The sequence below is a fragment of the Peromyscus maniculatus genome, chromosome 1 (genome assembly GCF_049852395.1).
Source record: "Peromyscus maniculatus bairdii isolate BWxNUB_F1_BW_parent chromosome 1, HU_Pman_BW_mat_3.1, whole genome shotgun sequence".
Taxonomy (NCBI): domain Eukaryota; kingdom Metazoa; phylum Chordata; class Mammalia; order Rodentia; family Cricetidae; genus Peromyscus; species Peromyscus maniculatus.
This window is the reverse complement of record NC_134852.1, coordinates 206,849,531-206,873,416: the sequence shown is the minus strand read 5'-3', so window position 1 is coordinate 206,873,416 and position 23,886 is coordinate 206,849,531. Positions and strand designations below refer to the sequence as shown.

Genomic DNA, 23,886 nt, shown 5'->3' with positions numbered 1-23,886 from the left:
CAGCCCTGACATTTGGAGTTTAAAGTTTGAAAATCCAACACCAACTGGTCAAAGCGTGACATTATGGAAAGGCCAAAGTCTAGACTCACAAACCAGGAGTGGCCCAAACTTATTCGCTGATGTACACTAAGCCGTGACCAGAGGCAGGAATCCATCTTCATAGTCACAGACACACGTTGGAGTGTTAAGGATCAGGGCAAGAGAGAAGACTCCACTGACTAATGTGGCCTCTCCAGCCTGAACCAGCCTGAGCCAGCTGCCTTTACAGCCACTCTTGAAGAGGCTGGACCTCAGCCACAGGGCAGTTGAGAGCCAGGCTGGGTGGCTGGAAAGCCAGCTAAGTAGTTTTCCTTTGGTGTCTCTTTTTTCAAGACCAAGTTGAAATTGACTGGCCAAGACATTAGTTAGCCCTGTACAAACAAACAGCGCCAGGCAGAATGGGCTCTTTAATTCCATAGTGCTGATGAGTCGTCCGGGAAGGCCTATCAAACATGGCCAACCTGGAGGCCAAGGGCCCTGTGCCAGTCAAGACACCTATGAGTTCAACCCAACACATTTGGAGGTGACAATATCATATCACAATGTCAAAAAGCTGGACACCCCTGAAAGTCTACACCAGCTGAGTTCCCCTACTAACCTCTTAGGACTAATACAAATCTGTGGCCCTGCGTTCCCTTGATCATTCTGCCTCTAAAGTTTCTGACTCTCCTGGGAACTAATACAATTGTCAAACACATATGCACAATCACACACAATAAAAATGGAGTATCCTTTTCCCAGGAGGGCAGGTGTGATGGGTTGGATTCTTTGGTCCACACCTCTAGCTGAAAACAACTCCTGAAAAGTCATCTCAAACAGTAAAAAGGAATAAAGGTGGCACAACCCTGCCAATTTGGGGGTGGTGTGGACTGTGAGCCCAAGGAAACTAGAGTAGCATTGTGATGATTTGGATGAGAATGGCCTCATAGGCTCATGTTTGAGTGCCTGGTCCCCAGCTGACACAACTATTTGGGAAGGATTAGGAAGCATGGCCTTGTTGGAGGAAGTGTGTCACTGGGGGTGTGCGTTGAGGTTTTTAAATACCTGTGCCGCCACTGCCAGTGTGCTTTTAGTTATAAATAAAAATTTTTTAATGTATTTTATTTTTACGTGTTTTTTTCTCTCTCTCTGTGTGTGTGTGTGTGTGTGTGTGTGTGTGTGTGTGTGTGTGTCTGTGTTTTCACATGTGTGAGTGAGTATGGAGGTGCCTAGAAGGTGTTGGATCCCCTGGAGCTGGAGTTACAAGCAGTTGTTAGCCACCCTACATGGATGCTCAGAACTAAGAGCAACATATGTTCTTAACCACTTAGGCATCTCTCCAGCCCTATAAATAAAAATCTTCAATGAAGAGTTTGGCAAACACTAGCCTAAGGTTGGATTACCAAAATTATCCAGAATACAAAAGAATAATATGGAAAACACAGATGGGCAGACTTAGAAAAGTTCACAGAATACTGTGAGAAGGTCCCAGGAGAGAGCAAGAGGGATTGGCTAAGATAACACCTAGGAATTTTCCAGAGCCGTAGAACACACTATGAAGTCAGAAGTCCAGGGAACTCAAGCCGAATAAACACAAGTACAAAGGAGACACCTTGGGACATCGTTGTCTCCAGTGAGCCTGGCAACCAGAACCAAGAGAGAAGCTGGAAGGAAAACACACTCAGGAGAGTGAAAAAGGAGATTTCGACATCAAAAACGGATGGCAAGGACAGCTGAGTATATTCATTACACCAAAGGGAAAGACGGGCCGAGCGAAGTGCTAGAGATGCAGCTCAGTTAGTAAAGCTTTCGCCAGGTAGGTACAAAGTCCTGGTTCCGTCCCCAGCACCACATAGAATGGGTTTGACGGTACACACCTGTGGTTGGGTAAATGGCTGGAACTACAAAGGATTGTACTGAACGAGGTAACCCAGACTCAGAATGTCACGCATTACTTGTCTCTTCTGTGGCTCCTAGCTCCAAATCTCCAGATGTGAGTCGTGGTGGTTTGAATGGGAATGCCCGCCCCCCAGGTTCACACTTAGGGAGTGGCACTGCTTGCTGGGGTAGGCATGACCTTGATGGAGGCAGTGTGTCACTGGGGTCGGCTTGGGGCCTTCAGAAGCCCAGGCCAGGCCCTGTGTCTCTCTCACTGCTGCCTGTGGATCTGGATGCAGAAGTCTTAACTTCTCCAGCACCATGATGTCCGCCTGCATGCTGCCATACCCCCTATGGACTAAATGGACAATGGGCTAAACTTCTGAGACTGTAAGCAGCTCCAATCAAAAGCTTTCCTTTATAAGAGTTGCCATGGCCATGGCGTCTCTTCCCAGCAACTGAACACTGACTAAGACATGAGCATACAACCTGTAGTAACTACAGAAACCAGGACAGCAAATGAGACCAGGGGGAGGGCACTAGAAAGGAATAGCAGGGTACATGTGATTTAAAGATGGAAAAGGGGAAAATAACAGTAGAGGATATCTGGGAAAAAATCCATAAGGAATCATATTATTTATTTACCAAAATTACATATAATACATGTGTGTCTATGTGTATACATACACATATAAAGTTTAGATGAAATTTACCCACCTGGGCTGACAATGCTCACCCTAAGAGTCATAGATTACATAACAAAACCCCCAACACCAAGCATGAAAATCTCCCTTTCAAGATTTGGTCAGGGGAGTCCAAGAGACTCCCAAGAACATGATAGGCTATTGCTGTAGCCTTTGGTTGCCTCCCAAGTACTGAAGGTAAGTCCATATTGATGGAGACACCAAGTACTTCAGACACAAGACCCTGAGGAGCTGACCTAAAAGCCTCCTTTGAGGACTAGCTTTCATGGCACCAGAAGATTCCATGCAAGATTCCAAAGGAGGGAAGCAACCCTACCCAGCAATGATGCCCATGAGCTACAACAACAACCAACCCGTACAATAACCCTAAGGGTAGAATAGTGGCACTCACACATTGGTGACCCACTCAACAGAAGGAAAATCATGCCTGGTACTGAAGACCTAGCCAACAACTAGGGGTTAGAGAGGTCGTGAGTCTTGGAGGAGACTCTCTGCCTTAGTTAGGGTTTGTATTGCTATGAAGAGACACCATGACCATAGCAACTCTTATAAAAGAAAACATTTAAGCTGGGCGGTGGTGGCTCATGCCTTTAATCCCAGCACTCAGGAGGCAGAGCCAGGAGGATTTCTGTGAGTTTGAGGCCAGCCTGGTCTACAGAATGAGAACCAGAACAGGCACCAAAACTACATGGAGAAACCCTGTCTTGAAAACCAACCAACCAACCAAACAAACAAACAAAAAAAATGATTTAATTGGGGTGGCTTGTTTACAGTTCAGAGGTTCAGTCATTATCGTCATGTTGGAACACGGCAATGTGCATGCAGACATGGCACTGGAGAGATAGCTGAGAGTTCTAAATCTTGCACAGGCAACAGGAAGTGGTCTGAACGAGGCATGGCTTGAGCGGATATAAGAACTCAAACCTACCTCTACAGTGACACACTTCCTCCAACACAGCCACACCTATTCAAACAAGGCCTTATTTCCTAATAGTGCCACTCTCTTTGGGGGCCATTTTCTTTCAAACCATCACATTCTACTCTGTTGATGTATTTATTGCTTGCATATATTGTACATAATTATTGTACTTATTGTATATAGTTTTTCTTACAACTTTAAAAAAATTTATATTAGACAAAAAAAAGGGGAAATGTGGTGATATATTGTATCCTCAATATATTGTGCACCCTAATAAAGTTTATCTGAGGATCAGAGGACAGAGCCAGCCACTATAGTAAGCATAGAGGTCAGGCAATGGTACACACCTTTAATCCTATCACTTGGAAGGCAGAGAGCCATCTGGATCTCTGTGAGTTCAAGGCCACACTGGGAACAGAGCCAGGCATGGTGGTACATACCTTTAATCTCAGCACTAACCATAAAGGTCTGGAGGTCTGTACAGACAGACAGGAAGTGACAGAGCTGGGCAGGAAGAAGAAGTGATGTAGCTGGGCAGAGAGGAAATGAGATGCAGAACAGAAAGGCATATAGGCGTGGGTACACAGGAAGTAGGTCTCCAAATGGTGAGAACGTGGCTAGCTTCCTTTTGTTTTTCTGATCTCTTGGTTTTAACCCCAATATCTGGCTCTGGGTTTTTTATTAATAAGGCCATTTAGCAATTCGTCTATACCACTCCCTGGCCCCCAAAGACTTGTAGTCATATCATAATGCAAAAATTCATTCAGTCTAACTTCAAAAGTCCTCATCATCTGTAACAGTCTCAAACTTATTTAAAAGTCTAAAATTCAAAGTCTCTTTTGAAGATTCATGCAATCTCTTAACTATAATCCCCTATAAAATCAAAGTTAAAAAGCAGATCACATACTTCTAACATATAATGGCACAGGATATATATAACCATCCCAAAATATAGAGAAGGAGCATAGTGAGGAAATACTGGACCAAAGCAAGACCAAACCCACATAGGCAAACTCCAAACTCTACATCTCGATGTCTAATGTCAAAAACGCTCTCCAGAGCTCCAACTCCTTTCAGCTTTGTTGACTGCAACACACTTCTTTCTCTGGGGCTGGTTCCACACCCTGTTAGCAGCTTTCCTTGGCAGGTATCCCTCGGCTCTGTCTTCTCCAACATCTTAGGGTCTCCAAGGCAATCCAGGCTTCAACTTCACACCTTCACACAATGGCCTCTCTGGGCCTCCATTCAGGGACATCCCTGACACATGACTGGCCTCAGCAGCTTTCCTTAGTCACAGAGACAAATTCCATAACCTGTTTCTTGTATCCTTGACTCTAAAGCCTCAGCCACAGGCCGAAGGTGTCAAGTTCTGCTGTTGCTGCTGCTGCTGCTGCTGCTGCTGCTGCTGCTGCTGCTGGGGCTGGAACAGGCCCCTCATTCAATTACATTTGTACCAACTTTCTGGTTTCGGTTGATACCTTTACTGCCTAAGCTTGGCTGTCCTGAAACTGGATCTGTAGACCAGGCTGGCCTTGAACTCAGAGATCTTTCAATTACATCTTCACCAGCTTTCTGTTTTTGATAGTTACCTTCCCTGCCTAAGCTTGGCTGTTCTTGAACTTGCTCTGTAGACCAGGCTGGCCTCAAACTCAGAGATCAGCCAGTCTCTGTCTTCCAGTGCTGGGATTAAAGGTATGCACCACCATACCTGGTTCTAAGTTTGTCTCTAATTCCTTTTCATGAGTTGGAAACTTCTCTGGGTGGGATCTTACCCTGAGTTCACCACTTCCTTTATTCCATTTCTTAATCTGTCTATCTCCTTGAACACAGAATTCAGTTCTATTCCACTTCCTGGTGCTCCTTTTCTCCTCAAATTTTACATTTTTCTTGCTCCTTTTCATTATAAATCTTTATAAGAATGAGCACTAGTAACTATATGACAGAGTCTACACTAGGCTGTTTTGAGATTTCCTCTGCCAATAGAATTAATCCAAAACTATTCACTTTAGTTACAGACAAACTCTCCAGACAAGAACAAAAAGCAGCCACATTCACCAAAATATCACAAGAATGACCTCTAGGCAACATACCAAAATTCTTCCCCTCTGAAACCTCTTGAGCCAGCCCCCACAGTTCAAATCATGTTCAGCACCACTGTCTTCCATGCTCCTACTAGTTTAGTCCAATAAGCAGCACTTAAAGCATCCCACTGCTTTCCTAACTCAAACTCCTAAAGCTCAAATTCCTCCAAACAAAAACATAGTCTATGTAGGAATCTGCAGAAGATAGGAAATGGCATTGGATCCTCTGGAATTGGAATTACAGGCCATTATGAACTACCATGTGGATTCCAAGAAACAAACTCAGGTCCTCTGCAAGAGTGCACTCTTAACCTCTAAGGTATCTCTCTCCAGTCTCTCAAATTTGATGTTTATTCCCTTCACACATATACTCATATGCCACAAACATTGAGAGATTGCTCAATACTGATTGTACTGAGATAACCCCAGAACTGAGTCTGCCTCCTCTTGCTGCTAAGAATCCTACATATTTAAAAAAATCATCAGTGACCACAAATGCATAAGTGTATAATTACTAGTGCTTCTGCAAGACTTTCCCTGAGATTTATGCAGTCATGCAACACAAATGCCTCAGCAATGGGCATTCATATTTACAAGACATATTCAGGCCTGGACTTGAATTTGTCTTTCCAACAAGATGCCTTCCACAAGTAATGCTGTTAATGGGGGTCGGGGAGATGCACCCCGTCACAGGGAACAGCCTGACCAGGGAATGGGGTCTGGGAGGGAGGAGGCACCCTGTGGTACCTGGGAAAGGAGGAGAGGGTGCACAAATAGTAGCACTGGCTTAAGAACTAAATCTGTAGACTTTTTAAGACACCAATTTTATCTTAATAGGAATGGATTTCAAGAGCAAAGTCCCTTGTTGCCAATTTTCTGTATAATTTCCCAACAATTTTCTTAAGTCATAAGATTTCAACATGGGTCACTGAAAACGGGAAGCACACACTGGCTTCTGGCAAATCTCTGCTTTTCCCAAGTCCCTTTTTTCATTCTTGATTTTGCATTCTCAGCTGAGGCCATTCTCTTCACACATGTCGCCCATCTAGTGGCGGAGGTAAAGAGTTACAAAGTCAAATCATAGCTCGGCCTTGGGAACCACGGTTTTTAAAACATTGCCATTTTCCTGCTTTTTAGAAGACAGTATTGCTATGTAGCCTAGGCTGGCCTTAACCCTGATCCTCTTGCTTAGCCCACTGAGTGCTGAGATCTCAGGTGTACACCACCATACTTGGCATATAGTCCATGTCCCAGATAGCTGCAATGGATGAATCCTACAAAATGATGTTGTGACAACAGCAGGGGCTCCCCAAAGACTGGCAAAAACATCTAGCCTCCTTGGATACCTACACACACACACACACACATACACACACACACACACACACACACACACACACACACACACACACTTACAAGAGGGGCCATTGGAAAATGATCTGCCTTCCATTTGATTTTTCCTGCCATCCAGCATGCAGACCAGTTTTGCAGGAACATCCCAAACAATTCAAAGAGTCTGTCCACATACGCACATACACACCAATTATTCAAGATAACCAACACTTTGGCTCTGTTCTCTGCAGGAACTGATAGCAGTGATAAGTATAATTATACACACTCATGCCTTCCTTTTCTTCATCTTCAAAACCCTTTCTCTGTGGGCAAGAGAGACATGGAATGCTACATCACACATGAGAAAACTCAAGCAGGGCTTTAGGTGAGAAAAATCCCAAGAGCCCCATCTTCAAATTACCAGGTCCCAGAGAATCACCTTGATTGAAACACTGGTGCCTCTGTAGACAGGCAGCCACCACAGCCTTCCTCCTCACATGTCATACCTGGGTATATTTCTTGGCTCTCTGCCAGGTCTTATGAGTCTACAGTAATGGAGTCCAATTATGCAGGTCACTGTCAGCAGAGGCAGACCCAGCTAATCAAGAAGCTATGTTTGGTTGTGAGCACCCTTATCTCTGCAAACTGTGCAGATCCACCTGTCAAGTCTGGGGCATGAGCAAAGCCAGGCAGAGCCTGTGAAGAGACTAAGGAAGACGGTGATGCCAGAATCACCTGCCCTGTGCTCAAGACTCTGCTGGTAAACGACGCCTCCTGCTGCGTTCCTTGCTACCCCTCCAACAGTTTCAACTCTCCCGTGGAGAGGAAGGGATTGAAGCTGGAAAGGAGAGGAGCTGGAAAGGAGAGGAGCATCAGTTCAGCTTAGAATTCCACGGCAAGAAGCCCCACGGACACAGCTTGTGCATGGCCATGCCGAGATCAGACTCTGTCCTTGGGCCTGACCATTTCCCCTTACATATCAGCTTTCACGCTGCAGGAGGCTAGTGCTTGCTTTCTGTTTCCTTGGAAAATGTTTTAAATACAAAGATCTTTAGTGCTGGGGATGTAGCTCAGTTGTAGATGCTCGCCTAGTTCATCGCAAAGTTCTTAGTTGAATCCCCAGTGCCGAATAAATACTAAATATGAATAAAATAAAAGCCTTTAATTATCCTTCTGTTCTCATCATCCAGATTAAGCAACTGTAAATTGTGTCATTTCAATGTGGTGGGTAAAGTTTGATGTCCCTGCCCTGTCCTTCCCTTCCCTCACATCCAGAGGCAACATCAAAGTGTATATTCCTAGGCCATAATCTTATATTGTGACCCATAAATAGTCACATTTCAGCCCAGTCAGACTTGTCAACCTTTCCTCTTCTGAGCAGAGTTTTTAAAGCTTTTTTATTTATTGAAATCAGCTTGTAAACATACACATCCCTGGGGTACAGTGTGGACAATGATCAAACCAGAAAATGTTTCATGTCAATGTGGCCAAGCTGTCATTATATTTTTTGTGTGCACTGGAAACATTCAAAACCCTCTTTACTGGCTATTTTGCAATACACTATAAGTTATTGTTAATTGATCACCCTAGCGTGTGATGGAAGACTTCTCAGAACTTGGGCTTTCGGTCCCTGTGTCCCTGTAACATCAGTCGGTGTTCATCATCACTTTCTCCTCCTCTGCACGCCAGCCTCCGGGAGGCACCGCCACTCACCACCATCATTCCATTTCAACTTCTTCTTTGTGTTGTTTTCAGTCCCAGGGATCGAACCCAGAACCTTGCACATGTCAGGTAAACACCCTGTCACTGGGCCACCCCAACCCCACTAGTCCCAGTTTCTACAAGGTCAACCTTTTCAGCATTCACAAATGAAGGAGAACATGTAATATCCATCATTCTGTGTCTGGATTATTTCATCCAGTGCACTGTCCTCCAGATTCATTTATGTGGCTATAAATGACAATGCTTTATTCTTTTATGGTTAAATAATATTCTCGTGTGTGTATGTGTGTGTGAGAGAGAGAGAGATACAGAGACAGAGTCAGAGACAGATTTTCTTTATCTATTCATAAGAAATTCTTTTTAATCCCTGAAATCATAAAAACTTTCTGCTGTGATTATAGTCTAACGAGGTTAAAGTTTTGATGTACACATTTTTACTTAGCTGGGCTATATATCTTTGTACGTGTTGTGAGGTAAAGATCTAATACTTTTTCCATAGGGACTCGGTTATAAGCCATGTACGGTGGTGCACACTTGTAATTCCTGTACTTGGGAGGCTAAGGCAAGAAGTCCACAAGTTCAAGGCCAGGTTCAGCTATACCCGGAGAAATGACCTCAAATGGCCAGAAACAAACAAAAAGAAAAACAGAAAAAGAAATTACTGAAGGGCACAGACTCATCCACTGATTTAAAGTCACAGCTAGGGCCAGTGAGCTGGCTGGGTGGGTAAGGGCACCTACCACCAAGCTGGACAGCCTGAGTTCAGTCCCTGAACCCACGTGGTAGAAGGAGAGAACTGACTCCTGCAAGCTGTCCTCTGACCTCTACCTGTGAGACACGTGCGTGCACACAAAATAAACAATGCATAAGTTAGGAGTTTTGAACACATAGCTATCCTGTGCCGAACTTACAACAATGTCTACGTTTGTTTCCGGCTCTCTGGTGTCTTGCTCTTGCTGTTCTTCCTCTAGAAGATTCAGACCTGCCAGTATGTCTTAATCTCAAATGGGCTTTAGAGTTGGTTTATATATTTCTTTTTTTTTTTTTTTTTTGGTTTTTCGAGACAGGGTTTCTCTATGTAGCTTTGCGCCTTTCCTGGAACTCACTTGGTAGACCAGGCTGGCCTCGAACTCACAGAGATCCGCCTGCCTCTGCCTCCCGAGTGCTGGGATTAAAGGCGTGCACCACCACTGCCCGGAGGTTTATATACTTCTAAGACAAAGTAGAGAATTTATTGAAATTGTCTAAAGTGTGATGCCTATTTGTCAGGGGTCAGCCATCTACAGACAAGTCATTCTCCATGAATTCAGCGGTCAGCCATCTATGGACACATCATTCTCCATGAATTCTATACTTAATAGAGCTTTATGAGTTTTTCCACTCAGATCTCTACATGCATTATTTTACTCACTTCTAGGTACCCCACAGTTTGGTTGACATTATGAACAGTATATTTCTATGACATCACCCATGGGTTGCTGCATATCCTGAAACTGTGCCTGCCTTTTATTCCATGCAATGCCTTTGAAGTTCCAGGATCTCAAAATACATGAGCAGGTCATCTTTTCGAAACAAGCATGTTGTCTTCTGTGTCCCATCACTTTGCTTCATTTATATCTCTTGTCTTGATCCTTGGTGAGCTCTGCTGGCATGACGTTGGAGGCAGCAGTGGGAAGTATCCTCATCTCATTTCTGACTCTAGTCGGCAATTCTGAGGCTTTCCTTACAGACAGCACAGTGCTGGGATAGGGCCCTTATGTTTTCCGATTATAACTTCTCAACTAATACACTTGCCTGAAGCAAAGCCTAAACCTCATGTATCTTTCCATACCACAGCAAAAATTCATCTCAGGTTAGGTGAATACATTAAATGTTTGCTAATGTACTTCTAAATGCTATGACTGTAGCAGTGTTGGTTTATTATTAATGCTCTGTAGTCTGCTCTTGTTTTTGTTTCTGTTTTTGTTTTTATTTTTCCTTGAGACAGGGTTTCTCTGTGTAGCTATGGAGCCTGGCCTGGATCTCGCTATGTAGCCCAGGCTGGCCTTGAACTCACAGAGTTCTACCTGGCTCTGCTTTCCAAGTGCTAGGATTAAAGGTGTGTGACACCACCACCCAGCTGCCCTGTGTTTTTCTGACCCCAGAAAATATTATTGAGACCAGGGAAGCATTTGGGGAGATGACTGTAAAATGAATGTTCTTTAAGGCTGTGTGTGTGTGTGTGTGTGTGTGTGTGTGTACACCTATACACACACCTGACTATGGCAACAGTAGCTTGTTTAGCCAGGCTCTGGGGTTTTGCGGGGTTGGGGGCAGAAGGATTTCAGTTTTTAGAAAGCAAATTATTTCAGGGACTTGGGATTTGACTGCTTTGGAAACTGTTGTCGTCCGGCGCCCTCTTGTTTATCTTGTATGAACAAGAACTGACTGAGGGATTAGATGGCCCTTCACCTGGGTCACTGGCTTCTCAACAAGAAGCTGCTCCTTGGTACAGATCAGCGACTTCAGATAAAGGAGGCAGCTGCTCCCAGGGCTCATCTGGAATAATGCCACACAGCTCTGGCTTCTCAGAGAGAACGCACTTCTGGGAATGTAGCCAGTGCAATCCCCCTGAGGCTGTGCACACAAACCATCAGGAACTCCATTCAGTCCCGAGAAGGAGAGGGAGCAAAGCCCAGCGCTGGCTTCCTGCTTGGACTCAAGGCCTCCTCCCTCGCACAGCTGCTGCTCCCTGCTGCATAGTCCCCACACTGGCTGGGGTGGAAAGGGAAACCGGCTAACTCTTAGTTAACACAGCAGGGAAGATGACTGGGGGCCACATCTCAAAGACACAGACACCACCTGAAGCTCTCCTCAGCTGTCTGAGCAAACAGCAGGGAATACTGCACCCCTGTGGTAAAGTCAGAGCCTGCGGAGGCAGTCCCGATTCCCGATCCTCAGCAACCCGTATGCAAAGGTGAGTGGGGAGCGGGAATGCCTGGCCCAGAGGAGCAGAAATCAGAGGACCTCAGCTCAAAGCTTAGCCCGCCCACTCACTCTGTCTTCATGGGCAACCCTTCAACCGCTAAGTACCTCATCTGCAAAGACAGCTTCTGTAGTCCTGAGTGCTGTCCCCGCATGGGCCGAGGGGGCGGGCACAGGTTAATTCCCGGAACATCTCAAGGTCACTGGAGGAATTAAGCATCAAGACTAAGATCTCAAAAATCCCCGAGTGGTTATTTGTTTACGTGTGTATATGTGATGTGTAAGTGGGGGAGGAGGGGTGCAGGTGCACGCACGCACGCACGCACGCACGCACGTATGCACGCACGCCACAGTGCATCTGTAGAAGGCAGAGGACAACCTTTAGGGGTCAGTCCTTGACTTTCCACCTTTTTGAGACATCCCATCACCCCAGAGGTGCATGCTGTGAATACAGACATTTGCACGACTGAGTCTGGCATTTAACAAGAGTTATGGGGATCTGAACTCATGTCGTCAGGCTTGGGCAGCAAGCACTATTACCCATCTCTACAGACTGAACCATCAGTTGTCAGAACGGGGTAAGTGAGAAAATGGGATACATCATCAGCTGGGCTCTTCTGAGAAGACAACGTATGTGTCCTGAAGTGCATTCCTTTGTCACACTATTAAACTTCCTTTTATCACTTGCAATCTGCTTCAGGACACACGGGATGAGGCAGTACTCCCACTGCAGACACCTGTGCTATGCAGCACGCCCTTCCAAGCGTCTCTTAATGTTCACCCACTGACCCAGACTCAAAGCTCCAGGAAGCCACCAGAGTGCCACCCAAAGGCTGTACTGGTGCACATCACTGCCCCCACTCGACTTCAGTGACCCCTCCCTGCCAAGCCCAGGTCTCTTAGAATATATTCAGTTTACTGGCATCCATCTTCCCCTCCTCTCCCTGCAAGCCTTCCGGGTCAGTCACTCCGGCCACCCACACGTACTCAGACATACTACGTACCTTCCTGGCCCTGAACTGTATCACATGCCACTGGCTAATACCAGAATTAGTGGGATGCATGCCTCTCTTCTCAAGTGCTGTAAAGTCCATGAGCCTTGTCCTCATCCTGTCCAGCCCCATGATGCCTTTCATGTAATCACGTTCCAAGAATATGAAACAGAGACTGAGCGACATGGCTCAGGTTTGAAACCTCTGTGCATGGTGGAAGAAGCCACCCACAAGACACCATCTACTGGGTGACTCCATTCATATGAACTATCCAGAGGCCAGATCCATGGAGACGGACAGAAAGCAGATCAGTGGTTCCCACGGGCTGGGGAAGAGGAAGCAGTTGTTTAATGAGTACAGGGTCTCCTTAGAGAGAGATGAAAAGAAGGTTCCGGAACCACACAGTGGCTGGACTTACAGCATGTAATACACTAAATGCTGCAAAATTATTTAAAAATGGTCTATTTTACATTACAGGTGTTTTACCACAAAAAGTCAAAGTGCCAAAACGCAAGCAGAGAAGAGATAAATAAGTAACCAGTCCAGGTGTTCAGAACCTGTGGATGTAATTACAAAAGCTCAGCTCTTCAGTGAAACTTTAGGGGTCCACACAGAGCTCTCCTCCAGCTCTACATCCAGCCCAAGTCTAGTATGTTCTTCCCGATGCCTCCTGGGAGCCGTCCAGGCCTAGGCAGCCCTCCTTCTAGAAACACTCATGGCATGAACCCTGCCACCAAAGTATGGCTGTCCGTGGTCATTCCCTGGCTGCTCGGTGCCTGATGCTGTTTAAACACCACAGCTGGCTAGGGCACCAGAGCCTTCCCCGTGAGGATACTGACCTGCCTGGCACATGGAACCTGAAAAGCGTGTTAAAAGCTGTTTACATTTCCCAGTTTTTCCTTGCATTGTTGCTGAGACATTCTCACATTTCTTTTGGTCTTGGTTGGCAAAACATAGCAGAGTCCCCCGTGAGTCAGTCTCAGGAAATGCCTCTGAACCACAGAGCACCCAACCCCGCCGCCGCTGCCCATTGTGTGCTCTTCCATGGAAAGCAAAGTTAACAGCACTTTCTCCAAACGCTCACAAGGGAAATTTCTCTTCTCTGCTTCAGACGCTGCACGCCATCAGAAAGTGTTAGAAGCGGTGTTTCAAAGATCGGATCAGAAAAACACGGGCATGTGAAATTATAACTTAAAGAGCTTGAGTATGTAAAGTTCAAATGAGTGTTACTTCACGTGGAAAAGTTGCTTTTCTTGGGATATTTAAGAACCAACAAGAGAAATGTAGATTAAAGATGAATTCTGTATTTAGACGAAGGAGGAGACTAACCGTGGGAGTTAGGGGTGGGGGAGGTAAATAGAGTCAAAGTACATTGTACGAATGTATGAAAGTATAATGAAACATATTATTCATAACAATTAATATACACTAGTAAGGTTTGGTTAAGGGAGAAAGCCACATCCTTCGACCCATCACTTCGTTGAGGCCTCAGACAAGCCCAGCCCCTGGCCCCAGGACTGAGGTTTCCTGTCTCTAGATAGGAATAAAAACACTTTCCCAGGATGTAGGTGCTCCCTCAAGGGCAGAGGCCTGAATGTGGGAACAGAAAGAGCCCTGTGTCCAGGGGGAAAAGGAGTGTCCCCCCCACACCTGCTCCCCCAGAGCTCTCGTCTCTGCGCCGTGGCAGCCCAGGGGTCCAGCAGGTGTTCTGGGATCTGAAGTAGTCTGAGAAGCCAGGGCCACCGGCAGACCAGATACAGGGGGAAAAGGGTGTTTCGTGTGTTTCTTTTCAACCGATACTCAACTCTCTTCTCTCAAAAATGACAGTGAAATGTGGGTGACACACAGCCAATCAGAGGCCATTCGCAAGAAGTCCCATTCCTTCATTCTGTCTTTCTCCAAAATAAGCATGGATGCTCAAGAACTTTGCAGCCTAGTACCAAGAGGCCTTGTCCGGGACATCCAACTTCCCCAGTGATTCTTATGCACAGTCCTCTCTGCCTTCCACAACTCTCTGTGGCTTTAGCTACCTGTGACCAGCTCTTGTGTTAGTCTTTGTTCTGAAGTGATAATATACCCTGACAAAGTTTACTTCTCTCACAGTCCGCAAGACAGCCCCAGAGGAGAACCCAAGGATGGCGCTTGAAGCAGCTGGTCACATCACATCCACAGAGATGAGTGCATGGTGGTGCTCAGCTTACTCTCTTGTCTCCTGCAGAGACTGGCTCCACCCACAATGAGGGTGGTTCCCCACAGGCACGTCCAAGAGGTAATTCTGGATTCTGCTAAGACAGTGTGTGCTAACCCTCACAACTCAGGGCTAAAAGCATCAAATGGAGAATTCCAGGAGTAAACGACTTATAAGCATTGAATTGTGTGACTCTGAGGGGTATGATGAAATCCCCGGCTATCCCCAAAACACAAGGATAATGAGGCTGGCAATTTCAGGAGTTTATTTTATAATTATTCCATTTTATTTCTACTTATTTTTGATATTTTGTGTTTTAAGTTAAATTTTATCATAGGTATGTACACATGTATGTATGTACGTATGTATGTGTGTGTATGTATGTATGTATGTATGTATGTATGTGTGTATAGAAAAACATACAGATGAGAGCTCAGAATTACCCATGGTTCCAGGCATCCAGGGGGCGTAGAATGAAAACTCTACAGGTAAGAGGGAATTTCCATCGTCAATTAGTAAAACCAGGAAGTTTTCGTTGGTGTAACACATGGGCTAAACTCCAGACCTTAATCAGGTATCATTACTTTGCACACACGCTGTTGTTTCTAAGACACAAGTCATAAGGAAAGCATAGTGTAGAGTTATTAATTCCACTATAATGAAATCAATAGCTATAATTTCAATGTGTGGATCATGAGTAAGCCAATACTGCTTGCTTTATGACAATGGATCTTTGTTTCCATGGGGGAGAGAGAGAGAGATAACAATCCCACCTTTAATTTTTTCCTTACTCTTATTTTATGTGTATGGGCCTGCATGTGTGTCTGTTGCCCTCAGAGTCCAGAAAAGGGCATCACACCCCCTGGACCTGGAGTTATGGATGTGGGTGCTGCAAGTCATCATGTGGGTGCTGGGAACTTTGGGAATATGAGTCTTCTGCAAGGGTAGCAAGTATTCTTAACCACAGAGCTATCTCTCTAACCCCCCCTTTTCTGTTTTACTTTGCTGTTTGTTTGTTTTAAGGAACAACATTTATTCCTTTTCCAAATGCTATAGTAAATATAGGTGGGAAAGAATGGTTTTAACAGAAAAAAAAAGTAAAAATCTGGGGATTGGCCATTAAAGGTTATTTATAACAATGAGAGGGGGCGAAAGTAGTTGTTTCACATCACAAACATCCCTTCTACCCCTAGGCCTAAAACTTGTTTACCAAGTCGAAAAATAGACACATTTGATTCCCAGCCTGGAGGTTTGAGCTCCAGTATGACATTCATAAGAACAGGGCAACGTCCCCTGTAGCCCAGGGCACACGAGGCTTTGGGAGAGGGGAGCTGGACACTCAGGGTTTGGGAACACAAACTCCCCATACTTCTGGCTCAGGGTTTAGGGTGCAAGATAAACAAACTCAACTCAAACCCCAGCAAGTGCTGTGAGCAGGTTGGAAGGAGCTGGGCACCAGCACTGCGCATCAGTGACCTCGGGAGGCCAGAAGCACCGTCTTCAGCTGCCTTTAAGAAGACCATATGGCTAATGGGAGAATCCCAGAAGGGAGGGGAGAGGCAGTGTGACTGGGAGAGGCAATGACACTCTTCCTTTCTGGATACAAGGCCGCAGCCAGGGCATGGGATCCGAGCAGTGACTTAGGGCTTCCACGGTTTCCAGGGCACTTTAGGGTGGAAGTTGATGCTGTGCTTGAACTCCAGGTAGACTGAACAATACCACCATCTGGTGGTCAAACCAAAAATTGAATAAAGCAGAGCCCACTCTCTGTCACCTCTTAAACCTATGCCGGTACTGAATGCTGCACGAGAGAATGTTTGTAATGAGAATAATGGCTGCCTGGTGGACCAAATGTAAATTCATTAAAGCTCTTCCCATAAAGAGAGGACTCTACATCCCCCAGCTTTGATCTGGACCTGCATCACCTCTCCTGCTTCAGACACCACTGCTGCCTTGGGAACAAGCCCAGGCTAGCCTCTGAGAATAAGGGGTGAGAGAGAGAGTGGCCCCTTCTATCTCAGCTGCTTCTGGGATGCAGACATGTGATGACGTCAGCAGCCCCTGGCTGCCTGCTCCCCACATGGCAGTAATGAGCCTCTGCAAGACTGTCTGAAACCTACCCACAGGATCATGGGAAATAATAAATTGTCTTAAAGCATCGAGTTGTGGGATAACTCACAATGCGGCAGCTAGGAGATGAGAAGTCTGCATGCTGGGTTACAAGCTCAGGATTTATTACCACTATTTCATACCGGGGTGTGAGGTGAAACATAATCAGATTTGCCCCCTGTGACTCTTGGCTATTTCGCAAACGTTGAAAGGTACAAGCTCTGACTTTCCTCTGCTGCTCAGCCGAGTCACGCTGTCACTCACTCATCCATAAACACTGAGCATGTTGCAAGTGGACACTGAAGACTTGACATTGACTTAGATGCTGATGACCTTTGAGAAGGTCCTGGCTGTTTGGAGACACCAGAGGTGCATATATATCCTAACAACAACGTGGGTAAAAGTGAGAATACAGAATACCTCTTGGGGAGATGGTGGTTAGGGGCTGTATTAGTCAGGACCCAATGAAGAAAGAGAAGGCACTCCAGATTCTCTTAGTACAGGAGAAGTTTAATCAGGGAGCCTGTTCCATGGTGAGGGAGCAGACAGCGGAGCAGAGGCCCACATAGGGCTTCGTCATTCCAGAGATGCCACCACGGGGAAGGGGAGGCATTCCCCTGCCCCATCCCAGTCTCTTCCTAGGGTCTAGCTCCAGCCAAACCCAGCAACAGCCTTGGAAATTCACCCTCTAGGGACAGACTCCACGAGAGAGGCAATGGGTGGGTGGAGCTTGGTGGTTGGGTAGACGACTGTATGCCGTCCAAGTACATTCTGTTTCAGTTTCCCCGTCCTCATCCCCACTCCCAGCACAGAACAATCCTCCATCCTGGAGCAATTCCAGCTCTCCATGAATATCAAGGATTATCACAGCATAGAAGACAAGATTCCTGTGTCCCTCCCAAGGGGGGCATCTCAACATAGAGAAACATGAGCTACTTGCGGGCAAAGAACAGAGCATCTGGCTGTGGAAGCCAAGATCTCGTGCAGAGGTGACACCACAGAGGACTCTGTCCTCCTTCTGTGTTATTGAAGGTGCTGGGCTAAGGTTGGCCCCGCAACGTGTGACAAGCTGGTAACGAAGGTTCATGAGCACCTCACTCATCCTGAGACCCGGCAACTCTGCAGGATGATTGACAGGACTCACTGAAGCTTCAGCTTCGGCTTTGCTTCTCGCTACCCACGACCGCAGCAAGCAAGTTGCTCTTGTCGGTGCCCTTTGTTTCCCCATATGTAAAATGGGGTGATGACTTCTCATTTGCAAGACCTGTTGTGAGGATGAGGTGGCATCATTGCTTGAGCTCCTGCTGGGCATAGGGCAGTGGCTGCCGACCTGTGGCTTCTGGGCTAGCAGCATTCATACCACCTGGGACTGGTTAAAGCTGGAACCTTTGGGCTCCACTCCAAAGTTATCAAGTCAGGGACTCCCGCTGAGACCAGTACCTTGCTTTGAACAGCTCTCTAGGGCTTCTGATGCCAGCTGAGCTGAAGCTGAGAACCAATGATCCAGATAGACGTAAATAGTTTCCGCTATCACTGTTTTCACAGAATCAAGGAATAGTGCTGGAAAGGGAAATGTTCCTCATATCACCAATGACTAAAGCCACTGGAGATGAGCCGCAATCTGGGGACTCCCAAAGCTTTATATTTTAGCGCCAATGGTAAGTGGTTCCAGATATTCTTCTCCCTGCCATAGATGGCTGAGACTGGCCCCACTGCCAAGCTAACATCATGCTACTCAGACCCCAGCTGATCTAGACCTGCTTGGGACTGCCAGTAATCCTACATGTTCAAGACAAGGTGCCCCCACCCAAGAAATATGGGACTAGCTCAACGGGGTGAGGAGAAAAGAGAAAGTTGTTTCCTAGAAAGGAGGAAAAACAGTACAAAATAAAGAAACGAACATTCAGACCTGATCAGGTGAAAGGGAACGTCTGAGTGGAAAAACTGTCTACTGGGGAATTTTTGAGAGAACAAAGTTGAGAGAAGAGGAAACAAGAGCTAAGACCTGGCCTAAAAGACTCAAAGTGCTCTAAGAAAGCAACGGTGATGTCACAGCTTCCCAGAAGTGACAGAAGCAGGAGGCAGGGAGGTGAGTCCATCGGCAGGGTGAGGGTCTACAGGAGTCAGGGAGGTGAGTCCGTCTGCAGGGTGAGGGTCTGCAGGAGGCAGGGAGGTGAGTCCGTCTGCAGGGTGAGGGTCTGCAGGAGGCAGGGAAGTGAGTCTGTACTGCAGGGTGGGGGTCTTCAGGAGGCAGGGAGGTGAGTCCGTCTGCAGGGTGAGGGTCTTCAGGAGGCAGGGAGGTGAGTCTGTCTGCAGGGTGAGGGTCTTCAGGAGGCAGGGAGGTGAGTCCATACTGGAGGGTGAGAGTCTGCAGGAGGCAGGGAGGTGAGTCTGTACTGCAGGGTGAGGGTCTGCAGGAGGCAGGGAGGTGAGTCCATCTGCAGGGTGAGGGTCTGCAGGAGGCAGACTGCAGGAGTGTTAGTCTGCCCTTTCCTGATGATGGTGAGGTAGGGTGTCACCTCCCCTGATGACATCCTGATGCTGGTCCCCAGTCCATCAGGGGCTGACTGTACAAGCTAAAAGAAGCTAGGGTCACACATGCTCCAACGGCTTGGTTGCCACTAGATGGGGGTATTTTGCTAAATTGGGTGGGAGGCACTTTGTCGTTTGTCCTGGAGACAGGACCCAGAAAGCAAAGGTTTCCTGTCCCAGCAACCGCTGGCATCACTGGAGTGAATAAGAAGACCAAGAGTGGAGTGTGCAAGGGGGATGTGGCCATTAGCAGCGAGGAAAGGCTGGAGCTTCTGGGGACCAGGAAACCTTCCTGCCCTTTGGCTTCTTCATCCCCAGTGGGAAGACTGAAGTTGAGGCCATGTCCCTTCATTGGCTTCTCTAGTCCTCACATGGCCACTTGGTTTCATCACAAGACAAATTACCAGCATGGACTCGTTGCCCTCTCTGGAATAGAACTGAATCTCCGTATCAGCAGACCTTCTTCCTTCTTTCTGGCCCAAGCACACGTATCTTGCAGGCTCATCCTCAGTAGCTATGTGTATATCTCAACATGTTTGAAATGAAATTAATCTTTTTTTTCATTCTAAGACACAGCCCACAAACCTCATCAGAATCACCTTAGGGGTTGTGCAGATGCATTATTGCCAGTGTCTGCTCAGCTGGCCTGGAGGACTGTCTGAGGAGATTTTGAGAACAAGTGTCATAAAGCATAACTTCCTTTTGCTCCCGGTACCAAATCACTGTTACAGTCTCATCCCAGCCACCACGGTGCCTTCCCCTGGAGATTCTGAGGGTTTGCAATGCCATCCTCAAGACCCCTAGGAGAGGAATGTCATACCCACAGGCCACACTGGCTCTCTGTAAGCCTACTGTGTGCCAGGCACTGTGCTTGGCAATGACTGGCAGACACTGCTTGTTTTTGTCCTCCTTATAATTTCACTTGCATTACTCTACATGGAGACATTTAGGGTGGGAGGGTGGGAGGGTGAAGTGATCCCCAATGTTATCCCAAAAGCAGGTGAAAAAACCACTGTTGAACTCAGGGAATTCAATTCTGCCTGGGCTCTGTGTGCTCAGTTACTCTGCTCTGCCTCCTCTTAATGAAAAGGGGCCTGGACCACCACCCATCACACACACACACACACACACACACACACACACACACACACACACACACACAACAGGGATCACCAATGAATCTCTCAAGCAAAAAGAGGCTCATATATTCCTACAAGGACACCTAACAAAATTCAAATAAAAAAAAAACAATAAGAACACTGAGTGAAAACTCCAGGACAGAAGGAATGTGAGGAGAGGAGCAAGTTTTGGCATAAAGCTGACCAGAGGGTAAAACTAGGTAAATTCCAATAGTGTCCCTCTGTATCCACTCGAAAGACATTCAACTTCCCTGTTCCTTGGTTTCATGACCTACAAAATAAAGATTTGTTCATTCCAATGGAAGTCAAGAACATTGGGTGAGATAAAGCATGGGAAACTTTTATAGAACTCCCAGAATTCTTTGGATTTTTTTTTCCATTTTTTAGAAGTATATATGCCGGGTGGTGGTGGTGGTGGTGGCGGCGGCGGCGGCGGCGGCGGCGGTGGCGGCGGCGGCGCACGCCTTTAATCCCAGCACTTGGGAGGCAGAGGCAGGTGGATCTCTGTGAATTCGAGGCCAGCTTGGTCTACAGAGCTAGTCCAGGACAGGCTCCAAAGCTACAGAGAAACCCTGTCTCGAAAAACCAAAAAAAAAAAAAAAAAGTGTGTATGTGTGTGTGTATATGTGTGTGTGTGTGTGTGTGTGTGTGTATGATATATATATATATATATATATATATATATATATATATATATATATATATAACATAAACTGACCATTTATCACAAGCTCTTAAAATTACTTTGAAAATACACTTTATCCTAGCTCTCCGAGCAGAGTTGTGACTAAACCACAAGGTCCTAAGACCAGTGATGGCTGGAGATGGCTGGAAATGCAAGGACAACTGGAGAAGTGTTGACAGGTGCTGAGGGGAACTCAGTCTAACAGAGATGCTGGCTATCATCCTGAATGGACAGAGGGACACAGAATGCCCCAGAACCAACAAGAAAAGTCAGCTGCAGACACTAAGGTGGTAAGGGAGCTGGGTCTTTGGTGACAGCAGTTACCCCCAAAGAGAAGCACCCAGCAGTGGGGAGCTCTGATGGCGTTTCTTCCAAGAGGTTATCTTGATGGCCACTTCTGAGCAAGGCGATCAGTGAGGTAAGGAAGAACTAAGACGCCTGGCCCAGGAGAGAGTCCTTTGTCCATCCCCACTAAAAGCCAAGGAGGCTATAAACTTGCTGATCCCGCAAGCCAAGGCCTGACGGCGGATGGAGAGTGAGGAGACATGAACGAGGCTCGGTTCTCTGGCAGATCTATAACTCAGCTCCACCAGAAGGCAGTTCCCCACCTCAGGCTCTCACAAGCTCCCCAGTTACTTCTCAGCTGAATCTTGACCATGCTTATCTTCCCAAACCTTAGTTTACTCATGAGACCCTCAGACTAACCCAGAGACTAACGTGAAAATACCCACCTCAGGAAAAGACAACTTGAGTTTTCTCATTACCACACAGTCTCAGAACTATACTCCAGAAAGCATCCTAAACATCCACGGTCAGCACAACTCCACCTGAGTCACAGCCAAGGACACCAAACATGCACCCAAACAACAAATCTCTTACAACCCAAACAGTCCTCTTTCTAGAACTCTGGAGTGAGCCAAAACTAGACTTCTTTCCTCAGCCCTGGCCTTGCCCATGAACCTATCTCAGCTCAGCAGTTGGCCTGGAATTCCAAGCTACCTCAATGTCCAAAGACAGTGAGGCTGGCTACTCCCAGCAAGGAAGGAGACCCAGGCTGGCAGGATCGCTGGGTACAGTTTTCTCACTATTTGCGGGACATACCAAACACGCCAGGACACGTGGGAGCCTCAAACATGGCAGCTGTAGTGGCTAGCCAATGCCCAGGCAGGGTCTGAGCTACTTGATTTTAGTACATGCTCACCATTCAATCCTGCAGGTGGGATTATAAAGCCCCATTTCCAAATCAAAGTTGCTCAAAGTCCCAACACCAGGAAGTCATTACTGGGAAGCTGGGACAAGGTATTCAAACAAATGCTGATGCTCCAACCTCTTTCCCCACCAACTCAGTCTCCAAGCTGAGCTCTATCTAGAAGGTGCTGGAAAACTGGCTCCCAGCCTCCAAAGCCTAAACTTTCCCTCTTCTGCCAACAGGGAAGCATTTTTCTGTAATGTGAACATCCCTAAGGGGTCAAACGATCCAGAGCTCAACAAAAGAACCCTGTCTTGAGAGACAGTCTCAGGTGTGTGTAAGCATCCCGAGGGTACAGAATGTCTGTCTTGTTCACTGCTCAGCCCCCTGTGTCTAGGACAGGGACAAACACAGCTGACACACAGTGGGTGCTCAATAAATGTGAACTGACAGCCTCTCAGCCTGTAGATTATAAAATCCTCAGGGTTTCTTGCTCAAACCTGTCCCTAAAAACAAGGCGAGACCCGAGTGCTCTTAGTGACCGAAGCAGTGGCACACACAGCCTAACTTGAGCGTGTGTCCTCGGGGCAGCAGGCTCTCCAGCAGTCAGCAGGACACCTTCATCTCCCAGGAGAAGGCAAACACCTTCCTTCCTCAAGTAGGAGTAGGAGGGAAGTTTTGGACTGGATTCATGCTTTAATTCATTCATTCATTCATTTTTGCTTATAGCATAAAAAGAGTTCACTCACTCACAAGATTTTCAAAAGTGGGCTACAACATGAAAGTCAGCCTGATGCAAATCTGGTTTTAATGAGTGGGAGGAGATCCCTGAGCAGAGGGAGTCACTTCAAAGGACGCTCATAGTTCAAAGAGCACTCAAACCACTTGTGTAAGCAAAAGACTTGAAAATTACAAATGAGCCTGGGTTTCTGGAACAATCCTCCACTTGCTCTTGGATGTGGGTGCCCTTTGGGACTCATTGTCCTTACCCAGAGCCTTCTTCACCCTTTCCTCTAAAAAATTATTACATTTGTTTATTTTGTGCACGCGTGTGTGCATGTTGGGCATGCACACCCCACTGTGCATGTGCGAAGGTCAGAGAACAACTTTCACAAGTTGATTCTTTCCTAACACGTGGGTTCCAGGGATCAAATTAGGTCATTTAGGCTTGGCAATAAATGCCTTCACTCACCGAGCCGTCTTGCCTGCCCTTTACTACTATTTCTTTCCTACAGTCTCATCATCCTTTTCTTCCTTCCTTCTTCTTTTTTTTTTTTTTTTTTTTCAGTTTTTCAAGACAGGGTTTCTCTGTATAGCTTTGGTGACTGTCCCGGATCTCGCCCTGTAGCCCAGGCTGGCTTTGAACTCAAAGAGATCCGCCTGGCTCTGCCTCCCCAGTGCTGGGATCAAAGGCGTGCGCCACCACTGCCCGGC

The 23,886-nt window shown here is 46.6% G+C and overlaps 1 protein-coding gene across 4 annotated transcripts in view; it reads right to left on the bottom strand.

The window, feature by feature from the left end:
- Rbm20 (RNA binding motif protein 20) overlaps positions 1-23,886 on the bottom strand; it is a 212,680-nt gene that overhangs the window by 89,404 nt on the left and 99,390 nt on the right. The gene's annotated exons all lie outside the window — the stretch shown is intronic.